Below are 20,292 nucleotides of genomic sequence, written 5' to 3'. Positions count from 1 at the left end.
TACACCCAGTGACACTCTGACAGTTTGTTATGAGTGACGTGTGATCCGTACAAATGTGAGGACTCATAAATCAGCCTGTCAGCGACGGGGAGTTAAAAGGCCGACGGCCCGAGGCTTGGCTTTTACAGCGAGCGCTCGTGCTGATGAAACTCTGTGGGCTGCAGAATTATAGCTGTCAGAAACACGCCCACGTCAAAACCCTGAAACTGGTTCTCTCTCTCTCTCTCTCTCTCTCTCTCTCTCTCTCTTAAATGAAACAGAGATGTCTTTCATGCTTTGCTAACTGATAGCACATCACTCTGACACCCTTCAGCTCCGGGTCTGCCAAACTATTCCCATCAAATTGTGCCAATCCAACCATCCAGCCCTGCTTTCATTTCAAAAACACACACACACACACACACACACACACACACACACACACACACACACGTATGTGAGTTACGATGGTGGTTGACAACAGTGTTATCAGGGCTCTGGATTCCGGTGATACTCTAGTCGAGGTGAAGAAAGTCTTGATCTCATTTGCTCTGTGTGTGTGTGTGTGTGTGTGTGTGTGTGCCTGTGTGTGTTTGAACTGTCATTCAGAATCAGTATCATTAGGCAGGGTTAAACTCAGGCCAGTGAGAGGAAGGAGGCTGCAGTGAAACTGTCCGTCTCTCTAGCCATGGTGTTGTGTTGTATTGTGTTGTGTTGCTTTTTGTTGTGTATCACTGCAACACTTCATTCATTTCTCCTACATCCTTTCTTTACTTTCATTTCTTTCCCATTTTTATCCAATTCTTCAACTTCCTTGGCACGGACACAACACGTTCCCATATTGCCAACATGTCTGCATCGTAAAGCTGCTGTTTAAGCCTCAGTCAATCGAAACCACTGAAGAAATGTAGAAAAGTCTTCATCCTGCATGAGGTCCTGTTCCTCTGTGTCACTAAACAGCAGAATTTGCAGCCGTTAAAGGGTCAATCAGTGACGTTTCAGAACCAAATCCACTCTGTGAGCCTTTAGTAAAGTAATTTCTACCATAACGCTGCTGATTTCTTCACTCAGGATGTGTTGATTAGTTTTTTACAGCTCACTCACGTGTACAGGGACGTGTACAGGGACGTGTACAGGGACGTGTACAGGGACGTGTACAGTGGATGCTCTGTACAATTGGGTATAATCAATGACGTAGTGACGTTTTCTGTGATTTATTTATTTAAGTGTACAGAAGGAGTCTCCAGAGTTTAGTACACCTCAGAGTAGATTACTTTCCTTCAACAGCACAATTGAGCTGGACTTAAAAAAATCTGTGGTCATTGTGCTTGACCAATTGATGAGCTGCGAAATATTTAGAGCTCCGCCCACACGTGACAATTACAATGTTTGTGTATAAACACGTCATCGATCTAACTATAAACTCACTGTTTAGATTTATGAATCATTTTATTTCCATTTATATCATGTGTGTCCCTGTAACATTAGCATCATGTGCTTCTATCTCAAAAATGCAGCAGGAGGGGCCAGATAAAAGAGAGAGCGGAAAGTGGGCGGGGCTAAGCCAGGAAAAAGAAGGCCAGGGTCAGAAGGAGGTCTTATTTGTACTCTGGAGTGAAAAGTTCAGAGGAGTCTGGGTGTGTAATGATACTAGGACCATCCATTTAAATGTCTAAACCCTCGTCCCTCCCTTCTCCTGTCATCTCTCTCTCTCTCTCTCTCTCTCTTTCTCCTGAGTCGGGTTGCTGATAGATGAGTCCGAACTCCTGTATTTGCATCCAAATGCATAAACACACACACCAACAAAAACACGCCGGGCAATTTGCTTGATTTATGAGGGGGAGGGAATGTGGGTGGGACATCAACCTTATTGGAAATTCCTCTTCTTCAGTGGATGACAGGGTCACAGGGTCGAACCCAATCCTCCGCCTCCACACTGCTGACTAGAGAACATGTTCAAAAAGCTATTTGTTAATACGTAAAGGCGTCAGTTTCAATTATTTCTTAGTATTTAGCTATAGAAGTGTGCTACGGTAATATAGAACAATTCTCCATTTGGACTGGAAACTACGTTAAACTCTATTACTGTAGTATAATTCTATACTAGTGCATTAAACTCTATTAATGTTATTCTATTTCTATACTGGTGCATTAAACTCTATTACTGTATTATAATTCAATAATGATGCATTAAACTCTATTACTGTATTATAATTCTATAATGATGCATTAAACTCTATTACTGTATTATAATTCTATACTAGTGCATTAAACTCTATTAATGTTATTATAATTCTATACTGGTGCATTAAACTCTATTACTGTATTATAATTCTATAATGATGCATTAAACTTTATTACTGTATTATAATTCTATACTAGTGCATTAAACTCTACTAATGTTATTATAATTCTATACTTGTGCATTAAACTCTATTACTGTATTATAATTCTATAATGATGCATTAAACTTTATTACTGTATTATAATTCTATACTGGTACATTAAACTCTATTACTGTATTATAATTCTATACTAGTGCATTAAACTCTATTACTGTATTATAATTCTATACTGGTGCATTAAACTCTATTACTGTATTATAATTCTATACTGGTGCATTAAACTCTATTACTGTATTATAATTCTATACTAGTGCATTAAACTCTATTACTGTATTATAATTCTATACTGGTGCATTAAACTCTATTACTGTATTATAATTCTATACTGGTGCATTAAACTCTATTACTGTATTATAATTCTATACTAGTGCATTAAACTCTATTACTGTATTATAATTCTATACTAGTGCATTAAACTCTATTACTGTATTATAATTCTATACTAGTGCATTAAACTCTATTACTGATCTCTAATACTAGCACTTGATTAGACTCAGTGCTGTCACTAAATCATAATACCAAACTTTAATACTGTACATTATGATTAGACGATTAAACTTTAATACTATACTGAACTCTAATATTATATTAATTGCCAATACTATAATTTAGAATTTAATATTGAACACAAAGACTATATTCTTAATCCTTAATACTAAACTTTAATACTATTTTCTAATACTAATAACTAATACTCATCTCTGTGTCTTTACCTTTAGACTAAACTAAGATTTATGACTTTAAACTTTAATATTAAACTTCACTAAACTTTACTGTCATTTACGACCCTTTTCTATACCGTAGTGTACGATACCATTTACTCTGAAACTGAGACGGACCAGTGTTCGTGTGTACTTATAGATTTCTATAAAAAATCTGCTGTGACGATTTTCATTGTTAAAAGCGTGACACGAATAAAACTGAATTAGACTGAATGTGTGCACTGTGACCTCTGACCTTTGCAGATGACTTCTACCTGACCCCGGCATGGACGCCAAACTTCCGTCACACACTCTCAAGCTTGCACAACACATTCTCACACCCTCATCTATAAACTGGACGCAGGGGGCTGACATGAGGCCTTCACCCGCTCAAAGAGGAGAAAGTTGGGCAGGGACACACACACATACACACACATACACACACATACACACACACACACACACTGAGAGCCATGGGCCATGTGCCTGCTGTCATTTGTTATTCATTATTCATCAGGCAGATCAAAGGACGCCCGGCAGGAGCTCTGAGGACCCCAGCAAGAGGCAGTCTGTCCTCAACATCCACAGGTCACCTTACGGCGACACACACACACACACACACACACACAGAGTGAGTGAGAGGATATGAGTTCAGTATGTATGTATGTGCAGGCATGTAAGCAGAGAGAGAGAGAGAGTGAGAGAGAGAGAGAGAGAGAGAGAGAGAGAGAGAGAGGGAGAGAGGGAGAGACAGAGAGCCAGACAGAGAGAGACAGACAGACAGACAGACAGAGAGAGACAGACAGACAAAGAGAGAGAGAGAGAGAGAAATCTCTGACCATTCTGAGTAAGTAGTGGTGTGTGTGAACCCTCCTGCTGCTCAGTAGGCATCACTTGCAGCCCGCCGGCCCACTGTCACTTCCTGTAATTAATGAACACTCCACACACTCCAGCAGAGGCCTGGCCTTACCATGAACTCGGCAGGAATTCAGTCACACACAGACACACACATCCATTCTGACACACCTTTTCACACCCTAGTGTTATTTGCATTATTGATTATACTAAACACTTCAGTAGTCAGTAACATGACACGGTTTACTCAGTAAATCATCATGAGAGTTTGGGCTCTAACATTTATAACCTCCAATATCTACAGAAATAGATGTGTGTAACCCAGAAAGGAAGTTACAGCGTTATGAAGATGCAGATGTCTCAGCTTACTCTACAACGGTGAGATATAAATTTCATGGTTTCCTCCATCCCTGAGCTCCAGCTGCTCACATTTATAATTTAAACACTTTGATATTAAATGCTATGAGCTAAAGGTGGATAAAGCAGAGGACAATCCTCAGTACATTCTTCACCAGAACAACAAAAAGAATAGAACTGATTGTGTTTGTGTGTGTGTGTGTGTGTTTTCACTCTTGTTTGCATGTACATGTGTGTGTTTCCCCTGAGCGTGTATGTGTGTGTGTGTACTGTAGAGAAGAGTGAATGATCTGAAGCAGGTCACTCCTGAGGAACAGTGCTGAAGGCTGCCAGAGTTTCCTCGCTGACATTTGGACCACCTTCGATGTCCAAACACTGAACAAAAGTTAAGGTAGCACCTTCATTCCCTCTATTCCTTTTAAAACGGCGAATAAAAAGGAAGGTTTGTGGAGTTACGATCGGAGTAGAGGCAGGAAAGAGTCACCAAAGTGACATTTCCACCATTAGGCTCGGTCTGTAAAAAATTATTTTTATTACTACGTGCAGAAATCGAGCTCCGCTACGGCACTCTTGAGGATTAGCGCTAGAACAAATAGCCGCAGGCTCAGAAATAAATAAAACAGTAACGCGCCGCCTCCATATTTCATTCTGCAGTCATCGAGGGAGTGGGCAGGGAGGCCAAGGCAAACACTCGCAAGTTTGCACTCTCATAAATTAACGGTCTGGCAGCGGAAAGTGGACTAACTAATTCATCAGGAGAAATTCCTCTTCTCTTCTCTTCTCTTCTTCTCTCTTTCTCTGCTCCTCTCTCCCTTTTCTTTCCCTCCCTGTTTAAATATATCGTTTACATTTATCACAAACCCTGACAGGCTTTCTTCATCTTCTTCCTCTTCCGAGACACGAAGGAGGCCATTTTTTAAAAACCGAGTGGCGAGAGTGTTCACAGAGATTAATCTGGATTTCATCTGCTGCAATAATTCAGAGTAATAATAAGAGTGGATGAAGCTGACGAAGGGATTTACGCAGCAGAGCGATTGCTGAACACTAAACGGAGGAAATGTGTTTGACGTTAACGAGAGAGAAGTTCACAGCTCCTTCCTAGCCTGATTTAATCATTTAGAAGCAAATTCTGCTCTGTTTGCTCGATATCATGATCCGTTTACATTTTTATTCACATACAGTACTGTGCAAAAAAAAATACTGTAAACAAAGAACGCTTTCAAAAATGGAAGCGTTAAACATTTATTTTCATAAATGAACAAAATGCAGTGAATGAACAAAAAAGAAATCTAAATCACATCAATATTTGGTGTGACCGCCCTGTGCCTTCTAAACAGCAGCGATTCTTCTAGTTACACTCGCACAAAGTTTTTGAAGGAACTCGACTGGTAGGTTGTTCCAAACATCTCGGAGAACCGACCGCAGATCTTCTGTAGATGTACTGTAGGCTTTCTCACATCCTTCTGTCTCTTCATGTAATCCCAGACACACTGGATGATGTTGAGATCAGGGCTCTGTGGGGGTCGTGTCATCACTTCATGCTGGTGTGAAGGCAAAAGGTAGTAACACCAAATATTGATTTGATTTAGATTTTTCTTTTGTTTGCTCACTTTGCATTTTGTAAATTGACCGAAATAAACACTCATTATTTATATTTCTGAAAGCTTTCTTTGTTTACAGCATTTTTTCACACCTGCCTAAAACTTTTGCACACTTTTGTATTTCTTAGAATTTATAAATTTTTTACTGGTTTAAGTAAAAATTATTTTTCTAGAATTTTTGTAAATACAATTTTTGTATTTGTTAACTTTTGCTAATTTTCGTTGTAATTTAGCGATTTGTCACAATTTCATCTAATTCAAAAATCTCAAAGTTCAAAGTTCATTTAGCCGATTATTTATTCTTAGCTGTTATTCGTTTTCTTCCAAATTTTAATACGTTTTAACTTTTTGAACTATTTTGTTTGCTCATATCTACAAAGTTTGTTTGTAACAGACTTTAAGAAAAGTTTGACTTTATTCTAATTGACCGATTTTAATCTTTAATTGATTTATGATGTAATATTTTCCTCCTAATGTAAATAATGTATATTCATTTTTTCGCTCTCGCTGATTCATGACCTTTAATTTAAGACTTCGTTTTTTACGGATATTTACAGAATTATAACCCAGAAATGAGCTTAGATCATTCATACAGTGAAACATATTCCGGTCTATAAGTCTATAAAAGACAAACAGGAACATTTTCTTTCACGCTGATCCAAGACTAGATTTCTGAACTCAATCAAACTCTCGCTCCAGAAAACAGGATGTGTGCCAGCTCCTCCTGAGTCGACCTGTGGATACGTTGTGAGAGCTAGTTTCTCCTCTGCCTCCCCCCCCCACCTGGACCCTCGCAGTGGTTTGGCCCAGATAACGTCCTGTTCACCCTCAGGTGGGTCTCCAGCACACAGAGCTGTCCTCAGGATGATTTCACGCCTCTGATGTGATCAGGAGAAATGCGGTTTGGTGCTTTGGCAGGGAAGAGATGGTGTGTGAGGCGGAAAACAGAGAAGGTTTCTGTTCTCTGCTGAAATACGGCTGTTGACAAAGCTGTCACTGCCGGCACTTCAGCATGACGCTTAAATTCAGGCCAGAGGAGGCGAGATGAAACGAGCGAGGCATCTGATATGTTAACTGGTTATTCATACTTCATAAAACGCTTCCAGGCATGATGTCAGGATTAAATTTAAAAGAAATCTTTTGAGGAATGAGGGTTTGTTAAGATGTAAAATATATTTTTTAGGGGCGTGTCTTTATTTCTGAGACGATATGATTCACTGGATGACATCAATGAAGGGCGGTTTTAGTTTAAAGAATCTAGTGTAATAATTTAGATCTGTTTTGATTCAGTATCTTGCAAGTCTGCTTCACTGGGACTGCTGATACTGAGGCCACACCTCCTTTAAAGGGACTGGCAGATACTGAGGCCCCGCCTCCTTTAAAGGGACTGGCAGATACTGAGGCCCCGCCTCCTTTAAAGGGACTGGCAGATACTGAGGCCACACCTTCTTTATTGGGACTTACAGGTACTGAGGCCACACCTCCTTTGCAAGGACTGGCAGGAATTCAGGCCACACCTTTACAGATACTTAAAGGTACTGAGGCCACGCCTCCTTCATGGCTTCACACCTTCTTCACCTCCTTCACTCGGATGGACAGTAAGAGTGGCTGTGCTCCTTTAGCTCCTTCACTGGGACAGACAGCAGGATAAGGCACACCTCTGTCAGGGCTTCACTGTGACTGACAGGATGAAAGGCCACACCTCCTTCACCCACCTTACCATGACTGAAGGTTAATGGTGGCCACATGTCTTGAAAACTGACAGGTACTTAGGCCACGCCTCCTTCACCTCCTTCCCTGTGGTTGACTGACTGTGCTCCTGCTTTAGCTCTGAAGTGAAGTTGATGTCTAGGTTTTTTGGATTTATGAAGTATTTGTTGGCAAACTCCAGCCTGGCAAAAACTGATGTCAGCAAACTGTCTCCTCAATTTAACAGTTGAACACAGACACACACACACAGACACACACAAAAACACACACACACACAGAGTTACTACGGTAACCAAGATATTATCGCAGAGGCCAAAACAGCAAACATGAGCTCTTTCTTCTCTCGGGTGTAGTGTGTAACGTAAACCCTGCTGCTCTGAGCTGCATGCGTCACCTCCACATTCACAGAGTGACTTTGATGAGATGGCCTGTGGCCAAGAATCCACACACACACACACACCTACACACATGGACCCACACACACCTGACTCTGCACGTGTGTATCTAGATGTGGAATTAGCCTTGACGTGTCTTCAAGAACACTGTGCTCCCTAGTTTGTGTTTGTTAACATACTGAAACACACAGTCTCTGTCAGCGTGCATACACACAACTGTGTTACACAAATGACCACATTACACACGTGACTACTTTATAAATGACTGTTACATGACAATGATACACACAAGACCATGTTACACACATGACCATGTTACACACATGACAATGATACACACCTGACCATGTTACACACATGACAATGATACACACAAGACCATGTTACACACATGACCATGTTACACACATGACAATGATACACACCTGACCATGTTACACACATGACAATGTTACACACATGACAATGTTACACACATGATAATGTTACACACATGACCATATTACACACATGATAATGATACACACATAACCATGTTACACACATGACAATGATACACACATAACCATGTTACACACATGACCATGTTACACACATGACCATGTTACACACATGATAATGATACACACATAACCATGTTACACACATGACAATGATACACACATGACCATGTTACACACATGATAATGATACACACATGACCATGTTACACACATGACAATGTTACACACATGATAATGTTACACACATGACCATATTACACACATGATAATGATACACACATAACCATGTTATACACATGACAATGATACACACATGATAATGATACACACATAACCATGTTACACACATTATAATGATACACACATAACCATGTTACACACATAACCATGTTACACGCATGACAATGATACACACATGATAATGATACACAAATGACCATGTTACACACATGATAATGATACACACCTGACCATGTTACACACCTGACCATGTTACACACCTGACCATGTTACACACATGATAATGATACACACATGACCATGTTACACGCATGACAATGATACACACATGATAATGATACACAAATGACCATGTTACACACATGACCATGTTACACACCTGACCATGTTACACACATGACAATGTTACACACCTGACCATGTTACACACATGACAATGTTACACACATGACCATGTTACACACATGACCATGTTACACACATGACCATGTTACACACATGGTAATGATACACACCTGACCATGTTACACACCTGACCATGTTACACACAACAATGTTACACACATGATCATCACATACATGGCTGTTAAACGCATGACAATGATATACACATGACCATGTTACACACACGACTGTCACACTGATCACTGTTAAAGACGTGACACAGATGTGACACATTAAAGATGTGACACACAACATGACTGTTAAACACACAGCTGTTACACACATAACAATGATACACACATGTCTGTTACATACATGTCCATTTTAAATATGACTTACGCCCATGAGAATGTTGACACTGTTACACACCTGACTGTATCACATCACCATTAAACACATGGCACATAACTTACACACACATAACTGTTACACACATGACCATATTACATACATACATGTTACACATATGTTACATATATATTCATACATACATTTTACCTCTCTCACTCCATCATCTCTCTCTCTGAGGCTGTTCTTTTCTCTCTCTCTCTCTCTCTCTCTCAGTCTCTCTCTCTCTCACACACACACACACACACACACACACATACACACACACACACACACAAACAGACACTTCCCCTATAGTCAAAGCTGGCAGTTGAAATCCAAATTAGTGTGTGTGTGTGTGTGTGTGTGTGTGTGTGAGTGAGTGACAGTGAGAGTGAGTGATGGAGTGAGAGAGGCAAATGGGCCGAGGTGGAGAGAATGATGGATAGCACTCATTTTCTTTCATCAGTGTCCATGATTTGTGAGCTTTGGCTGAAGACACACACACACACACACACACACACACACACAAAAATGCTCACATACACACACACACACAAACACACACACAAACACACACATACACTGATCATACCAGGGAAACATTTCACTTTTTTTTTTGGAAGGAATCACAAAAATAGAGATTATGGCATGCACACACACACACACACACACACACGCCATGCTGAAGAATGAGTGTAATTTGTGGATTGGCTGTTTGGCAGAATAATGGCATCCCTCTAGTACTCTTGCCTGATTAAAGCCAACACACTCATCTGTCTCCTCTCTCCATCCATCTATTCAGTGATAGAGAGCAGCCACACACACACACATATACACACTCACACACACACACACACTCACACACACATATACACACACAAAAGAGAGTGGGAACATCTTATAGTCTGAGTATTTGGGGTTAGATTGACTGTATGTAAGTGATTTTTTATTTTTGGGTGAAGACCACTGGCATAAACACTTGGGGTTTTTTGTCCAAAAAAAGAACTAAAGTAATAAAGAAATTAAAAGTTTAAAGTTTAATTCTATTCCATTTTATTTGTATAGTGCTTTTAACAATGGACAGTGTCTTAAAATAGCTTCACAGAAATCTAAACATTTAGATTAAAAATGAGGATGTTTAAAATTAAATTTAAAATTTTACCCAATGAGCAAACCTGAGGGAACTGTAGCCTGTAAATCATTATAAACATACAAAGAGGGATTATAAATCATTATAAACACCAGAGAGTGGGATTAGAAATCATTATAAACACTGAGAGTGGGATTAGAAATCATTATAAACACTGAGAGTGGGATTATACATCATTATAAACACTGAGAGTGGGATTATACATCATTATAAACACCAGAGAGTGGGATTAGAAATCATTATAAACATTGAGAGTGGGATTATACATCATTATAAACACTGAGAGTGGGATTATACATCATTATAAACACTGAGAGTGGGATTATACATCATTATAAACACTGAGAGTGGGATTATACATCATTATAAACACTGAGAGTAGGATTATAAATCATTATAAACACAGAGTGGGATTATAAATCATTATAAACACAGAGTGGGATTATAAATCATTATAAACACTGAGAGTGGGATTATACATCATTATAAACACTGAGAGTGGGATTATACATCATTATAAACACTGAGAGTGGGATTATAAATCATTATAAACACTGAGAGTGGGAGTCAAACACTGTGTACGGTTTTAAGCAGAACTTTGACACATAGAGCCTCCTGGAAAACAGAGAATATTTAAGGTGTTAGTTTTTAGAACTCTGACACTTTTATTCCTGTTTTTAGCTTAAATTTTTTTCCAGACGTTTAGTTTGTAGGTTGGTTTTACCTTCTAATCACTTCCACTGTCTCTCTCTCTCCCTGTCTCTCTGCCTCTCTCTCTCTCTCTCTCTCTCTCTCTCTCTCTCTCCCTTTCTCCTCCTCCATGTGTTAGTAATCATGCAGGCCGAGTTATGGCTCCAGCCGTGTCCTGAATATCGCAGCGTAAACTAGCGATCTGCTGCCTGCTTTCTTGTGGCGATGTGTTTAGCTTGGCAGCGCCGCCGTTTCCCCGCCAGGCCCCGAGCAGCGAGTGGCGCGCGGCCCTAATCACATTACGCCTGCCATATTGTGTGTCAGGCTGTCGGAGCTCATTAAAGACACGCCGTCATGCTCCACTGAGGCCTTTTCCCATGTTTCACTTTTGTCTGGATAATGGCTGTATTGTGTGTGTGTGTGTGTGTGTGTGTGTGTGTGTGTCCGATGAAGTCTAAGACTATGTTATCTCTATGATCAGGCCACATGTTTGATCTGCTTGCTCTTAAGGTCTTGAGATCTTTCACAAACTGCAAATTACTGAATGAAACTTTTTGAGAAATGGGAATGTGTCACACACAGAGGAAACAATTACAGATTTGTATCAGGTTTTGGCTTCTTCTTCTTCTTCTTCTTCATCTTCTTCTTCTTATTATTATTATTAAACACACTATGCTCTGAACTCTATTGTCGTATCATCTCAAATGAAGCTGTTTCCCAGTCGATGGTGAATGATGTCACTGCTAGCTCTATCAGAATCTGGCAAAACATTTTTTTAGATAATTTAAAAGACGTTTTTTAAGACCTCTCGTCTTGTCGGCCATCTTGGATTTATCTTTCTCCTCCAGCGTCAGCATCTGGTAGCCTGCTATCATGTATCTCACATTCAGATGATTAAAATCATAATTAGACTTTAAACAGGAGTCAAACTGAGTTAACGTGTGTTTATATTTGAATCCAGTGATGGACTGAAACTGTTCTCATTAACACTCCTGCTGTGATTCGGCGAATACTGAAGAGCTCGATTTGATTTAATGGGTTTTTTTTTTTGGACAGGTTTTGGAATTGTAAACTTGATATCAGCAGCAGAAACATGACTCATTTTGCTCTTTTTTATGTTGATTTTTTAACTTTTGCATCTTTTGCTGCGTACATTTTAAGGTGAAATGTAGAAAAAGTAAAACTGGATGGATTAATAAAATATTAAATTATTTAAAAAAATAAATAAAATAAAATAAAATAAATAATAATTATTATTATTATTATGACTATTATTATTATGACTATTATTATTATTATTATTATTATTATTATTATTATTATTATTATTATTATATTTTTGGGATTTAAAACGTATTTGTGTGGTATTTAAAGTCTGAAAGAAAGCTGTATTCTTTCAATCCCACTATGTGGATATTTTATTTTATTCTTTTTTAATAAACTCCATGTTTGTGTCCTCAGGAACAACTTTTATCCAGCATGACATTTGGCATATCTAATTTTCCAGAGACTTTTTTTTTCTGGAAACCAATCAGTTTTCTTCAACTTAATCCCTGATGTTGAAAAGCAAGCACTGTTTAACTTTTGCAACATTAATATGTTTACGTGATTGATTGGACTCGTGTAAGTGAAACCACATGAGCAGAACTTTTAAACAAGTCAGCTTTTATTTTCCACGAACTTCACTTATTACGGCTGGTGTAAAGACTGCTGTGGGACGTACGGCCGTTACTCCGAGACCGATCTTCTCCAGTAGATGTGTTGAGTTTCACTGCAGAAGAAACTCCATGATGGTGACAGTTATTACTTTTAAACCATCGCGTAACATAACGACTTGGAACGAACGCATTAATTATTCTCTACTGATTATTTTCTCTCTGCGGGACTGAAACGGTTTGTGGACGTCTCACAGGCGGGAGCAGAAATCACCTCCGCAAAATTTACTGCAGGTGGAGAGAAAAAATGTGTGCATGGATTATTATTATTTTCTTTTTTTTTTGCATGTAGCCTCAAAAACCTCACAGCACCAGAGGAGTTTTTTTTCTTTTACCACTGGCTTAAGGTTATGGAAGCTTATAAATATACACACGTGCAGCATGAAACGAGTCGAGGCTCACATTAATCTGCCAGAATAAAGCGGCCAGAGTGCCGGAGGGTTCTTGATCGAGCCATTACACACACACACACACACACACACACACACACACACAAACATGATGACATTTACACAAATCGATAGCTGCACATAGCAGTTATAAATTCCAGTGAACTGACTCGAACCATAAGGACGCAGTAAAAAGTGAATAATGATCCCATAAATATAAACCTGCGTTCAAGCCAACGTCTGTGTCCACCACTTCGTCCACCTTTTACTATTTATTAGCTATAGATGTTTTTAAGTAATGAATAAAACACACTATTTTCCACTAACAGTGTGAACCCGAAGCGTTTTATTCCTTTCATTCCATGACAGCAATTTGACATCAGTTACACTGTTTATTTATTAAAGATCGACATCTTGGGATTTTGATCTGTTTCTAATTACATTTAATCTTGTCACTGATGTTATAGCAGCTATAAACAGCAGCCTCGCTTTATTCTCCGTAGTTAATAAGAGAAATGAAATGGACCGCAGTTTCACTTGAAACTGTCCTGAAGATGACGTAAAATCAACAGTGTTTACCTCTGAACATCTGTAGACTCCTTCTGTACATGAAAGCATGCCTCATACACGGCCCTGTGAACCAGCTGTGGCTATAGAAAGGATAAAGTATCAGAACCAGGGTGTTAATATCAAGCTGCTGCTGCTCTAGAAAGCTAATAAACACTTCCTGACCAATCAGAGTCCAGAATTCATCAGCAGTGTGATATAAACTGTGTTCGTCACCGTGGACATCACATGAGATTTACAGATTTAGCACAGATAATATAACAGGAAGGGGGGTCACGGTGGCTTAGTCGTTAGGACGTTCGCCTCACACCTCCAGGGTTGGGGGTTCGATTCCCGCCTCCACCTTGTGTGTGTGGAGTTTGCATGTTCTCCCCGTGCCTCGGGGGTTTCCTCCGGGTACTCCGGTTTCCTCCCCTGATCCAAAGACATGCATGGTAGGTTGATTGGCATCTCTGGAAAATTGTCCGTAGTGTGTGATTGCGTGAGTGAATGAGAGTGTGTGTGTGCCCTGTGATGGGTTGGCACTCCGTCCAGGGTGTATCCTGCCTTGATGCCCGATGACGCCTGAGATAGGCACAGGCTCCCCGTGACCCGAGGTAGTTCAGATAAGCGGTAGAAGATGAACGAATGAATGAATGAATATAACAGGAGCTAGCTAGACCAAGATTGCACCAAGATCCTGGAGGAAAGTTGTTCTTCTTTCCTTTCACTGTGTACCACACCAGCTTTGTACACGTGGTTGAAATGACAATAAAAAACTTTTTGACGTGACAAACATTAAATCAGTACATCAGAATGAATCCACACCAGATTTTGTGAGCTTTTGTGTTACGTAAATGTTTTATTTCTCAATGAAATTCTTCTGAATTCTAATGAATTCAGATGAAGTGTTGTACAAAGTGTTAGTGTTTCATTCACACTGAAGGAACCTGAGAGAAAAATTTGTGGTCCTAATTCAATTAGTCAGCTGGTCACGCTCCAAACGCACGTGAATACAGACGCACACTGGAGTGGAACTCGGGTGACGGTGTTGGAGAGATGGGAAAGAAAGGAAAAAGCCCACAGAGAGAAAGACATCAAAGTGATCACACGGCGAGGGGCATCTCTTAATCAGACAGGGCTGATTTGAAGTGCACTCCTGAGGGCGTGACCTGGTCAGGATTCTCTTCTCTCAGGCAGGTGTTTCAGTCCTGCTCTGATTATCAAAGCGATGCTCGGCTTATAGACGAACAGCCAAGCGACACTAAACCAAAGCTCTGACTACAACCATTTATTTACCCTCAGCACCCATTTCTTCCCCCGTGACCCCTGGATAATCCACCAGCTTTCAGGGCAAATCTGAAATTCACTTTATTTTAGCTCTACATCACCACCATGACAGAAAGAAAGACATTTAATATCCAGTCATCATTTAGTCATTTTATTCTTAACATCATCTAAAAAAAGAATTTTTTTAAAACAACTTCCAGTAAATTTATTTTTTACATCATTTGGTACTTCTGTATTCTCTCACTCACACTCACTCATCTTCTACCGCTTATCTGTACTACCTCGGGTTACGGGGTACACACATACACACACATATACACACACAGACACACACAAACACATATACACGCACATACACACACACATACACACACACTCACACATACACACACATACTCACACAGAAACACACACAAACACATATACACGCACATACACACACACACAGACACACACACAGACACACACACTCACACATACACACACACGCACAGACACACACGCACAGAAACACGCACACACACAGACACGCACACAGACACACACACGCTCACACACACTCACACACACTCACACACACACTCATACACACAAAATAACATACACGCACTTACACACACACATACACACACACACAGTGTGTTTAAGAGGCTTGATTTTTGGTGATTTGTTTTCTTTTTGAAAGACGGATTTCTGAGGAGAGACTTATCCAGCTTCCCCTCCCCCACCCATCTCATCCTCCACTGATCAAAGTCCACAACATACAATAGCTCCACACACACACACACGCACACACACACAGTTTAATCTCTATATACACACCATGTCACACCACTAGGGTCTCTCTCTCTCTCTCTCTCTCTCTCTCTCTCTCTCACTCACTCTATTTTCTTGTCCTCTTCTCTTGTGTTGCCTCTGTCTTTCCATCTTAAGCTCTCCTCTTTCTTCTCTTTCTTTCTCTGGATTCACAAATTTAAAAAAAATTCTATTCTGTATCTTGCTGAAGAAGTGAAGAAGAAGAAAGACAACATGAACATGTCATGGTAGAAAATGAGTTTTAGTCGACTGACTAATTCTCTCTCTCTCTCTCTCTCTCTCTCTCTCTCTCTCTCTCTCTCTCACTCTCTCCCATATACACACACACACACACACACACACACCTGCACACACACTCACACACACACCTCAGATGCATCTGAACTCTTAACTACACACAGAAAGAACTCTCTCTTGTCCTGTTTCTCTGCACTGTGACAATGCAGTGCTGCAACCTGAGCATCAACGTCTCTTTGATCTCTGATGGCGACAGTAAAAGCGCTAACTCGGAGTGACAGGTCTACGGCATGGCGTGTTGACAGGTCTGAGATGACGGACAGTTCCTGACATAAGAGTGCTGACATCACACTGTCTCCTGAGGCGCACACACCCAAACACACACACACACACACACACACAGTGGCGCTGTAGCCTAATCCAGGCTCAGACAGGAGTGACAGCCTGAGGAGAGACGAGAGCAGAGAGAAAGGAGAGAGGAGAGTCAGGAGAGAAGAGTGAGGGATGAATATATATATATATATATATATATAGAGAGAGAGAGAGAGAGAGAGAGACCCTGTTTGGGTAGGTTAGACAGGAGGTCTGTTTGTCTGTTATCTGTTTCTCTGCCTCATTTGTTCTACACGTCACCTGTCCAGTGACTGAGGAGCTCCAGAGAACCTTTAGATCTTTCTGAAATGCCTGATTATAAACTGTTTTTCATTGCGACTATTCCAAGATAATTAAGGAATGCTTCCAGATGAAACCTTTGCATGTGTGTGGTTAAGTTAGGGTTCCCAGGAGGAGGACACACAGGACGTTTCTGTGTTAATGTTCAAAAGCTCTCGTAAGAATCGAGTCCTCGGAGTCTTCAATATGTAAAATGTTCTTCAAAGTCTTTTACAAGTTTCCAGACCACACCTGAAACAAAGCTTTAACCAGATTTTATGAGACACAGTTACAGGAAGGTGAAGATAATAAAGGGGTGTAGAACCTGTCTGAGTTCTGATATGGCCAGCTTGACTGGTGAGTTTGTCTGAAGGTCAAAACCTCCTCAAGGTTTCAAGGAGGAACAGAAACCAATGACTGCATAGTGAACACTGATAATGCTCCGTACAGGTGGAGTAGAAGGTGTAGAACTTCACTTATCTCCATTTTAAATCCACTCTTCACTGGATGTTCCTGAAGATCTCAGCCAGCAGCACACATCTCCCAATGATGTTGCATTTCATCCAGAACATTCCTTCAGCTTCAACTAAGACTCTCTAGCAGTTAACCAGATGCTTATATCTCTTACAGGGTTGTTCGTAGTGTGTAGCAGCTGTTCTCACTGTGTCTTGTGTGCGTGGCCTGTATAGCATTCCAGTCTGTATGTGTACTATATGTTGTGTACATGTGATGTTACATGTTCAGCTTCACGCTAGCTTCAGGCTTAGATTAGATTAGCAGATAAGGATGTTAAACTGTTCAGTACCTGCCACATGCACTCCATAATGATTTCTTCTACTTTATTTCAGACTTTTATTGTCTTTCTTTTGATATTTAATAAGAGGATGAGGAGAAAACAGGGTTATATGTGTTTTTTTGAGTGTTTTTTTTGAACTGAAGAATCACAGGATCACAGGAACAGCCTGAAAAGTCATTTCAGATGATCATTTGTAAAGTTACAGCACTTTATTTTACAGAATCCTACAAACCTTTACAGCACTTTATAACAGATTACAGCACTCTACAAAACATTACAACATTTAATAACACTTTACAAAATTTAACAATACTTTACAAAACTTTACAACATTTAACACCTTACAACACTTTACAGCATTTTACAACACTTTACAACATTTGACAACACTTTATAGCACTTTACAACACTTTACAGCATTTTACAAAATTTTACAACACTTTACAACACTTTACAGCATTTTACAAAATTTTACAACACTTTACAACATTTTACAACACTTTACAGCACTTTACATTTGACAACACTTTACAGCACTTTACAACACTTTACAGCACTTTACAACACTACAGCATTTTACAACACTTTACAACATTTGACAACACTTTATAGCACTTTACACTGTACAACACGTTACAGCATTTTACAACACTGTACAATACTTTACAGCACTTTACAGCACTTTGTGACACTTTACAGCACTTTGTGACACTTTACAGCACTTTGTTGCTTGTCAGTGATGTTTGGTCTCGGTGTGATGAACATGAGCAGATAATAAACACTCGTTTTCTGTCCTCACGCTGACTCTCACAGGCTTGACTCACTTCCATGGAGAATAAACAAGTCCATCAGACTTTGGGCTTTTCCTGCTGTTTGTAAAGCTGAAAAGACACATTAAGTGTTTGAACTCTTCTCCCTAAGGCCGTGACTAATCCCCAAATCACCGTATGCACAAAGTACAACATTCTTTATTATTATTTTCTCCTTTGTGTAACTGAGCATGTTCCCACATTTCGTCTGGAGGATCGCTGATAAAGAGCAGCTGAAACTCTCCCAGAACTCTGACGTCTTCTTCTGGAAAAAAAAAAAACTGTACAAAGGAAAAGTTTCTCATGAAACATGTCATTATAAACCACGTGTTTGTGCTGGGGTTAAATTTCACTCTTAAAGAAGACGTCGCTTGCGGTTCTATGTTTTTAAAAAAGATTCGATTAAATGATGAAACACTTCAATAAGACGCAGAAGACAATTTCCTCACAACACAACGATGGTGTTTTAGCTAAAAACCTCTTTTAGTTTGTTTAAATGAGCTAAAAATTAATTCTTTAAATTTATATCTAATAATAATAATAATAAAGTGAAAAATGGTTCTAGATAAAGATTTTATATAAAGAACCTTTTTTGGTTCCATCAGTGAAGCGATAGAAGAATTTTAGGATTAATAATGAAAGATACTTTTAAGAGTCTAACAGACGTTTATATGACGAGCCACGCTGACTGCGTCCTCTGTTTCGTCCACATTTTAGTGATATATAATCAGGACAAATCCTAAAATGACCATAAAACATATTGGACTTTAGAAAAGATTGCACGTTTTTTTTATAAGTTGTTTATTTTGGTTGCTATCAGTACTGAGTTTCGTTCCCTCTCGTGTACCACAGGTTCTGGACTGACAGTAAACCTTAATGACTCATCAAAAAAAAATCCATGTAGGAATTACATAGAATTGTGTGTTTGTGTGTGTTTGTGTGTGTGTGTGTGTGTGTGTGTGTGTGTGTGTGTGTGTGTGTGTGTTTGGCAGCTAGTTCTTTAATAAACACCTTTCTCACACAATGTTTTTAGTATCCCAGCAGCCCTTGAGGTGTCATGTGACCACCTTAATTTAACCACATCTCTGACAGCTTAGAACAGCTGATTGCCATAATACCCTCCTCCTCCACCACCTCCTCCACCTCCACCTCCAGCACCACCTCCTCCTCCTCCTCCTCCTCCTCCTCTACACTCTTTAGCGCTCTGTTTCACAGCTTAACGACTCAGTAGCTGGACTTTGATGGACAGAGGCGTCACAGCTGACACCTTCCTCATAAAAGCTCATCTAAGCTGGATATTATCCCGTCACCGAGGTGCGACCTGGGGCCCAGGCGTGAGGCGGCGTTTAGTCAGGGTGTTGGGGTGAGGGGGCAGTTACAGGTGGCTTTACACGTCTCGTCCCAGAGGAAGGAAACAGACTTTTACAGGTCTGTAAAAATTCCCTGCCTCCTGTTTAGGACTCTTGAGTCAGAGCTGAGTCATTCTCATGAGGCTACTGTGAAGGCTGCAGATATACTGAGAAGTCATTAGTAACACTGTGTGTGTGTGTGTGTGTGTGTGTGTGTGTGTGTGTTTGTGTGTGAGTATCTCTGGAGTTTTTGATTCAATGTACTGTAGGAATCATGAAGCAATTTTTCCACCGCCGCCACCAGCAAGTCTAACGTTCCTCATTATTATTTATT

This window comes from Tachysurus vachellii, chromosome 12, assembly GCF_030014155.1.
Source record: "Tachysurus vachellii isolate PV-2020 chromosome 12, HZAU_Pvac_v1, whole genome shotgun sequence".
Lineage (NCBI taxonomy): Eukaryota > Metazoa > Chordata > Actinopteri > Siluriformes > Bagridae > Tachysurus > Tachysurus vachellii.
Note: the sequence above shows the minus strand (reverse complement) of the source record.